The sequence below is a fragment of the Musca domestica genome, unplaced genomic scaffold, assembly GCF_030504385.1.
Source record: "Musca domestica strain aabys unplaced genomic scaffold, Musca_domestica.polishedcontigs.V.1.1 3, whole genome shotgun sequence".
NCBI classification, from domain to species: domain Eukaryota; kingdom Metazoa; phylum Arthropoda; class Insecta; order Diptera; family Muscidae; genus Musca; species Musca domestica.
In genome coordinates, this window is record NW_026712299.1 from 25,641,376 (window position 1) to 25,651,083 (window position 9,708).

Below are 9,708 nucleotides of genomic sequence, written 5' to 3' on the forward strand. Positions count from 1 at the left end.
ATGTCTTACGGGCATGCAGACCAGCTGCCACTACTCGTCTACGCATTAGTCTCGAGCTTATATCCAATGATTGCTCTCTCATCAATCCAGTTGAACTCTTAAATAGTTGTTTTTTATTTCTCTCACAATTTGTGGATCAGTATGGGCTGAAGTTTTTCACGGCCTTAATCCGTTATAGACTGTTACTACTGATCCAGTTTCAAAAAACCGACTTAGTATACAGAAATAATTATGAAATCACATAAATATTTATAAAATATTTCTCGGAAATCATTTTCTGTGATATGTTGTTTTGATAGTCACTGATAATTTGCTGTTTTATTCAGGTACTATATTTGCTTCTAGCCATTTTTAAAATTTTTTTGGGCAGTACTTAAAAAACGAATAGAAAAACACATACTGTTGAAAAACACCTCTCAAAAAGGATTTATGACAAGCGAAATTGTCGAAGGAAGCAAAAAGCGATAAATATCACAGCAAAAAAAAACAACTGAAATTGCAGCGGTTATATGAGTGTACAACAGAGTTGCTTTTGTTTTGTCCAAGCCAAAATCGGGTTTATGTGGTTTTATGTTTTGGGTTTTTAAAATGTGAATAAAGTACCTAATTTAAAACAAGAAAAACTTTCTCATTTTCTTGATTTTTGAAAAAGTTACAGGGCAAATCTTGAAATTTAAAATGGGAATCAGCGTGAGTCGATTTAGGGAGGTAGTTTTGGAAGTATGTACTTATGTATATGAAAAGTACTGAACTGTACTAATGTTAGTACAATTTGAATTTGGAGAAACGGATGAAGCTGGAATCCTGAAATTTAAAATTAATATAACTTTTGGAGAGTATGATTGAGATATAGGGGAATTTTTCGAAATTTGTACATAAGTGCACGAAAAGTACTAGATTTTGTATAATTTCGGTTTGTGCGAATCGATAGAGCAATAACCATTACTATTGCATTCTAGCACTGAGGATTATAACATTCCAGGCAACGAGACTGCAGACGAATTGGCCAGGCTAGGATCCGAATCAACTACCATTGACGTAGATAACTCGATAACTTCTTACGTGTTATTCACAGAATCCAACAAAAAATTCTGGACGAAGTGAGTTGCACCATCTCCAAAAAAATCTGGCCCACACTGCCATTGTCGAAACCTGATTTAGAACTTGTGGTCGGTATAATCACAGGTCACTGTAAGGTGAGGGAAATGACCTCGAAATGGGATGCGATGACATTGACTACTGTAGGATCTGTCAAGATGAAAAAGAAATTGAGACAGTCGAACACTTGCTCTGCCACTGCCCAGCACTCATTAACGTGAGACACAGGTTGGTGGGGGAACTAGTGTCACATGATATGTCTTCTTTTTCCAACACTGATCCTACAGTAATTCCTCAATTAGCCAGAATATTCAAGTGGCTGAAGACGACACGGCAAATTCCTTAGCCGTAGATCACACTCTATAACTCTATTTTCTATCTTCACTCTCTTCCATCAACCTTTCCTTCCTTTTTATACCCTCCACCATACTATGAAGGGTATATTAAATTTGTCATTCCGTTTGTAACTCCTCGAAATACTCATGTCAGACCCAACAAAGTATATATATTCTTGATCAGCGTGAAATTATAAGACGATTTAGCCATGTCCGTCTGTGTGTCTGTCTGTCTGTCTGTCTGTTGTAATCACGCTATCTTTCGAACAAATTGAGATAGAAGGCTAAAATTTTGCACACATGTATATTTTGCCAGTAGGCAGGTTAAGTTCGTAAATGGGTCATGTAGGTCCAAGTTATCGTATAGCCCCCATATAACGGTACCTCCCGATATTCGGTATTTTGATGATTTTAACGACATTATTCACCGGAATTATTTTAAATTTGGCATTTGAAGGATACTACAGCCTAAGACAGAAAATAATCTGTGTAGGTCCACGTCTTCGTATAGCCCCCATATACCGTACCCCCCGATATTCGGTATTTTGATGATTTTAGTGACATTATTGTTTCAAATTTCGCATGTGAAGTTCGTAATGGATACTTCAGCCCATGCCAGAAAATTATCTGTGCAGGTCCACGTCTTCGTATAGCCCCCATATAACGGTGTTTTGATGATTTTAGCTACATTATAAACAGATTTTTCTTCAAGTTTCACATTTAAATATTGTAATAAATGATGACAAAAGTTGCCTATGCAAGTCCACGTCGTCGTATAGACATTCGGTATTTTAAAGATTTTAACAGAATTTTTAACGGATTTTATTTATTTTTTTTTTTTTTTGGAAAGTGTCAAATTTTTACCAAATGGTGGAGGGTATTTAAAGTTCGGCCCGACCGAACTTACAGCTTTTTTACTTGTCATACCCTAAAACACTATGTGTTGGGGGTATTATAAGTTTGATTGGGCCAAAAATTATGTAACACCACGAAATATTGGCTTCCCACATAGGAAAGTATATATCGATCTTCCTATCTCGCCGAGCTGAGTCTATCTAGCTATGTTTGTCCGTCCGTCCATCTGTCCATGTTAATTTGTAATCACTCTACAGGTCGCAATTATGGCTCGATCTTCACGAAATTGAAAATGGAGGTGGGGTTAAGGTCAGAATAGAACCCTATTTCTTTTGGAGATGATCGCATAATATTTAGGGGTTGAAATGGACCAAAAACTGAAAAAATTCCTGATTTTACAGTTGCTCTACAGGTCACAATTATAGACCAATCGAAGCGGAAGTTAGCATGGTGCTAGATCTTAGGGGTGGGCATAAGTCTTCTAATTTTTATAGTCATCGGGTAAGAAGATTTTTTCTCACAAAACATCTGTTTGCCACCCGGATACTGATCTTTACTTTTCTGTACAATGTCATTGACCTCAAGAAAATATATATATATTTTTAATGATATGATATGACACATGCAACTTTCGGATGCATTTCTTTAGACACACAACCTTCAATTCATAATTAACAACGGAAGAAACATAAGAAAAAAGTTTACAACAATTTTACGCAAAAGTTCCAACAATTTAAAGCGGAAGCAAAGAAACGAATGCAATTTTAAATACTTCCAAATGCCAACAATTAAAGGCGACACACTTGCCTTGGTCTCCAACCATAAATTAAATTTACACCATTTGCTGAACATTTTTAAACGGCGATATGACAAAATTCCATAAATAATATGTGTTCAGGAGCAGTTAATTAACGATTAAATCTAAACGCATTTTTCCTGAACACTTTTACAAATACCCAGTGCTTTTTGTCAAAGTAAAATTAGTGGGTGTTGGTTGCAACGAACGAATTGTTTTGCCATCCCCAAAGAAGATAATTTCCGAAATGTACAATGGATATTTACATAACACAACTGTTTATCTTTTGCACCGGGAAGACATGACGGAAGCTAACGCAACGACCATAGCAGCAGCAAGAAGATGTTCATCATCAGTGGTCTCATTGTCCGGCCCACAGGTCATGCATACCCCTCTCTTCATTCAATGAATTTAACAATTTAAATGGTTCGCTTAGAGACGATCACAGTTGCAGTAGCAAACACAATCCACCACATTGGAGGTGGACCGAAAGGAAGAGCTTCCATTCACGAGAAACGGAACTATGTCAAATGGGGAGTTGAAAACATGACTTATCATCGTAAATCATTTAGTCGAAGTGAACAACAAACGTGCAAATGTCTAAGTAGCTGTTTAAGAGTTGTCACCACAACGAAAAATTTAAGTAGAAAAGAACTGACTGACCACTGAAGCCATGGAGAAGGGGTTGAAGGATTTTTGTACAAAAACTCGTGAAAAATATCCTTGGCACAGTATCAATGCAACAGAATTTCCGGTAAATTCTAACTAAAAGAGTACGAAAAGGAGCTCTCATAAATTTTTGAAAATTCATACTCAAAGGGTTGCCAGGAGTGGTGAGAGGGTGGAAATAATTAAAATAAGAGTTAATATTAATTTAAAACTAGCAAGTTCCTCCTACTTCCTCAGCGAAAAGTCCAACTTAAAATTTTAGACTCGTTCCAACAGTTCGTTTTAGGCCTTGATCAGCATAAAATTCTATGTCGATTTAGCGATGTCCGTCCGTCTGTGGAAATCACTCTACATTCCGAACGAATGGAAGTAGATTGATAAAATTTTGCTCAAATGTATGTTATGTCTGCATGACTTTTGATATTGAAAATGGGCCATGTAGCTCCACGTTTTGGTATAGCCCCCATATAACTGTACCTCCCAATATTCGGTATTTTAATGATTTTAGGGACATTTATTCACCGGAATTGTTTCAAATTTGGTATTTAAAGTTCGTAATGGATACTACAGCCTAAGACAGAAAATTGTCTGTGCAGGTCCACATTGTCGTATAGCCCCCATAAAACTGTACCTCCCGATTTTTGGTATTTTGATGATTTTAGCGAATTTCTTCACCGGAATAGTTTCAAATTTGGTATTTGAAGTTCGTAGCGGATACTACAGCCTAAGACAGAAAATTGTCTGTGTAGGTCCACGTCTTCGTATTGCCCCCATATAACTGTATCTCCCGATACTCGGTATTTTGATGATTTTAGCGAATTTCTTCACCGGAATTGTTTTAAATTTGATATTTGAAATTCGTAATGGATACTACAGCCTAAGACAGAAAATTTTCTGTGCAGGTCCTCGTCTTCGTAGAGCCCCCATATAACGGTACCTCCCGATATTCGGTATTTTAATGATTTTAGAGACATTTTTCACCAGAATTGTTTCAAATTTGACATCTAAAGTTCGTAACGACAGAAAATTTTCTGTACAGGTCCACGTCTTCATATAGCACCCATATAACGGTACCTCCCGATATTCGGTGTTTTAATTTTATCGACATTATAACCGATTTTTTTAAGTTTCGCATTAGAATATTGTAATGGCTTATGACAAATGTTACCTACGCAGGTTCCAAGTTTTTTCTTTTTTCGAAAAGTAGAATAGGAAAATGTTAAGCTTGTGCACCAAAAAGCCTACAAATTCTTTAAATTTGAAGTTTACCGAGGAGGATATCGGTAAAATCATTGCACAATGGACCCACATCCATTTTTTTTGTCCAAAACTATTTAAAGATCTCCATATGTAAACCCTGGAAACCTTTAAGGCCCCAATATCAAATTTCAGAATTTCAGCTCTATCCCCTCACCCAATACCAAATTTAGTAACAAATAGTACACATATCCAAAACAATCTACACCATCAGTGACCCAAAATTAGAATCATTTAGTACTTTTCGAATAATTATAGTACGCAATTAGAAAACCTCTACCAGATCCCAACCTTAGGTATCAACAGTGACCTTAATTGATCAATGTAATCAAATTTTGGGAACTCAGCTCTGTAATTTACCCCATTAGCAAATTTAGTACAATTATCATAGTCATACTCAAAACCAGCTCCTTCTCCACACACCACACACAAACAGCGACATCCATATAAAATGTCAGGATTTCATCTCACTAATTTTCGCCTTCCAAATTTAGTTCAATTCAGTACCTTTCGTACAATTATAGACCATATTTCCGAAACCATCTCCATATCTCGATCCCATGTACCAAGAAAGACCTCAACATCAGCTTTCAGGATTCCAATTCTATCCCTTCACCCAATTTTGTACCTTTAAGTACTTTTCGAACAATTATAGTACAAATTTCCAAATCCAACTCCATATCTTAATTACAGACACCAACAGTGACATCTATATCAAATTTCTGGATTTCAGCTCTATGCGTTAACCCAATACTAAACTTAGTACTTATTCGTACTTTTGGTACAATTATAGTACAGATTTCCAAAACCACCTCCAAATCTAAATTTCAAATATCAACAGAGCATATCAGACCTCAACATCAAATTTGGGGATTCCAGAACTACCGCTTCATCCAATACCGAATTTAGTACAATTTAGTACTCCTCGTGCAATTACAGTTCACATTTCCAAAATCACCTCCATATCTTAACAGACACCAACAGGGACAATAATATCAAATTTTGGATTTCAGTTTTTTCCTTCACACAATACCAAATTTAGTCTTATCTAGTACTTTTCGTACAAATTTCAGTATTCACCCAATACCACAATTATTGTCTTTTTCACTATTTGTATAAATAGAGGAGACATTTTAGTACACATCTCCGAAACCACCTTTGTTTGTCCAAGCTACGCATGCACTTTATGTTCACCCAATACCAAACTGTACCAAACATTGTACTAATTAGTACTTTTCTTGCACTTGTAGCACATATTTCCGAAACCACCTTTTAATCACAAACCTTCCACCAACAGGGAACCCAATACAAAATTTCAAAATTGCAGCTTAATACGTTCACCCCAAACCGAACTGCCTAAATTTTTGTACGATTTAGTACAGTTTGCACACTTAGTACACATTTCAAAAACCATCTTCATACATCAAACTTACTTTCCAACTTTGATTCTCATGCCAAATTTCATCTATCTCTATCAGCTTAGTACCCCTTTAGAATTTCCCAATATCTTTTGTTACATATATCCTGCACTCCATTAGTGACTCTCATTCCAAATTTAGCACGTTCCGTTTGTCCAATACAAATTATATATAGTGGTATTATGTCTTTGTGCATTTGTTTGTAACATGGAGAAGGAAGCGAGATAGACCCATAATTACTTTTGAGGATCTCCATAGAATCACTTTCTGAGTTGATTTATGCATGTCAGTCCGTCCGTCCGTCTGTCCATGTATTCTTGTGTATTCAGGTCGCATTTATTATCCGATTGACATGAAATTTTCCAAACAACATTTGTTTGGCCCAAGGGCGAACCCTATTGAAATTGGAGATAATCGGTCAAAATTTAGATATAGCTCCCATATAAATGTTCGTCCGATTTGCCTTTTATTGTGCATCAAACGTGTAATATCAACCCGAATAGTATGGAATTTTGCACCTACAACCAAATTAGTATGCCAAATTTGATCGAAATCGGTTCATATATAGCTATAGCTCCCATATATATTGTTCATCCGATTTGTTGTATTTGTTGCCCACAGCCGTAGTATGCACTCCGTAACAACGATATTCAGGAAAATATATCAAATACAGCTCAGAAATATCTTTGCCAAATTTTATCGAGATCGGTTCAGATTTGGATATAGCTTCCATATATATCTTTATCTGATTTCAAATTAATTTTGCACCAAATGGGCAATACAAGTCCGAATTTAAAAGATACAAATGCTTCGGCATATTTAGTCCTTTGAACTTTAAATAATAATTATAATCATAGTGTGTATTATTAAATTCTCCCATAAAAACTTTTAATTATTATGTGGAGCTCTACTAAATTAGCAAAGTGGTGTAGGGTATCATAAAGACGGCCCCGCCCGACTTTAGGACTTTCTTTACTGGTTTTTAGTATATTTTAGTGCTTTTCGTACCCTTTTAGTACGTATTTCCAACAACGTTGCCTTTACACAGACCTTTGCACCAATCTAGCGTCAGCTGTTTTGTCTGGGCCTTGATTTCAGTCAATTATTTCAATACTGTTTTACATATACCCATAGATAAGATTTTTAGAAATATATACTAATGATGTTCGAAAAGTACATTTTCAAGTGTGGGGTATTAACTCCACCATTTGTAAGGAATTTTTAAATCTAGCTTCGGCCGAACTTAGCTTATTGTTTTAACTGTTTAAATAAAGCTTGCATTGATCACAAAAAATAACTTTTCCCTACTTTTGGTATTATTTGCAACCCTCAAGTGCGAATCTCTGAAAATTCCGCCTTATCTCACTCAGGAGTGAACCTCACGCTCTTATCACATCTTCCGAACATTCCGGCAAATTTTTACACTCACAATTTTTACTAAATCATGTCATAATATAATTCTCGTAATATTTATACCTTTAAATTATAATTTTATTTATTATACCCTACAACACTATGTGTTGGGGGTATTATAAGTTTGATTGGCCCAAAAATTATGTAACACCTCGAAATATTGATTTCCCACATAGGAAAGTATAAATGGATCTTCCTAGCTCGCCGAGCTGAGTCGATCTAGCTATGTATGTCCGTCCGTCCGTCTGTCCGTCTGTCCGTCTGTCCATGTTAATTTGTAATCACTCTACAGGTCGCATTTATGGCCCGATCTTCACGAAATTTAGAATGGAGGTGGGACTGGGGTCAGAATAGAACCCTATTTCTTTTGGAGATGATCGCCAAATGTTTAGGGGTTGAAATGGACCAAATACTGAAAAAATGTCGGATTTTGCAGTAGCTATACAGGTCGCAATTATAGACCAATCGACGCGGAATTTCGCATGTAGCTAGAGTTTAGGGCGGGGAAGAAGCCTACCAATTTGGGCGGTCATCGGATAACATTTAGCGGGTAAAATAGACCATATCTTTTGTGTTGAAAAACTTCAAAATTTTTCATTAAACCGCGAATATTTTAAATCCCGGCGAAATCACAAAGCCATGACAAGGTTACTTCTGATCTTTACACTGATGTTAAAATCCAACAAAACGGATATATAGCAAAATATGCGCGATATATATGTTTATCAAAGAAGATATGCTTGAAAGATCTCTTATATGTCGAGAACGGCTGAACTGATTTCGACAGTTCTCATTAATTCAGAATGGCCTCTTGGCAGAAAAGAAAAAACGCCTAAAAAATCGCATAAAAATATCTCTCTAAAGATGAAAATATTGATTTTGTAAATTTTCTCATATTTTTTCAATTTTGTCATATTTTTGGCATATTTTCATTTTGAATTAAACATTTGGTAATATTTCTACAGCTAACAAAACTAAGTAGTTAAGATATCATATTCAGATCGCATTTATGGCCCGATCCTTACGAAATTTTGCATGGGGATAAGATGAGGGTCATAATAGAAGCCTACTCTTTTTGGAGATGATCGCCATATATTTAGGGGTTGAAATGGACCAAAAAACTGCAAAATTGTCAGCAGGTCGTAATTATCGCCCGATCCTCACGCACATTTGAATGGTTGTTACCGGTCATTGTAAAAGTCAAGCAGTTTTGGATGGCCATCCAAAAATATTCAATGTGTGAAATAGTTTGCCAACTTTTGTAGACAAAATAAGAAAATGTCCATTCCAGTGACTTTTTGGAGAATTCACAAATACAGGAAAGACGCACTTCTGACTATTTCGTTAAAGCTGATTTCGTTGAAGAATATAGTCAAATGTCTGTATCTCATATAGATCCGTTTCAGTCAAAAACCAATAATAAATGTTAATCTTTTGCCACTTCTGAGACATTGGGAAATATTGGTTCCAGATCTAGGAAGACCATTTACGTGCAACATCTACCAATAAATTGGAAATGAGAAAATTAGTTTAAGTTGCTATTATTCGAAAATTAGAGAACGAAACCTGATGGTTTTCTTTTATTATTTGTCACAATATCTTATGGAATTCTTTCGAGTATCTCGCCTATATAAACTCCATCGTTTATTGTAGTGTTGTAGGGTATTCTACGGTCGGCCCCGCTCGACTATAGCCTTTGCTTACTTGTTTATTTATTTATTATTTATTTATTTTTTTGCTTAGCTTAGCAAATGTAATCAACAACTTCAAAAATGCATAAATAGAGGAATTGCTTTGTAATTTGAAATTTGAAGCCCAAGCATGTTAACCCTAGAGTCTCAGTTCCTGCTATATTCTCCCTTGCCCT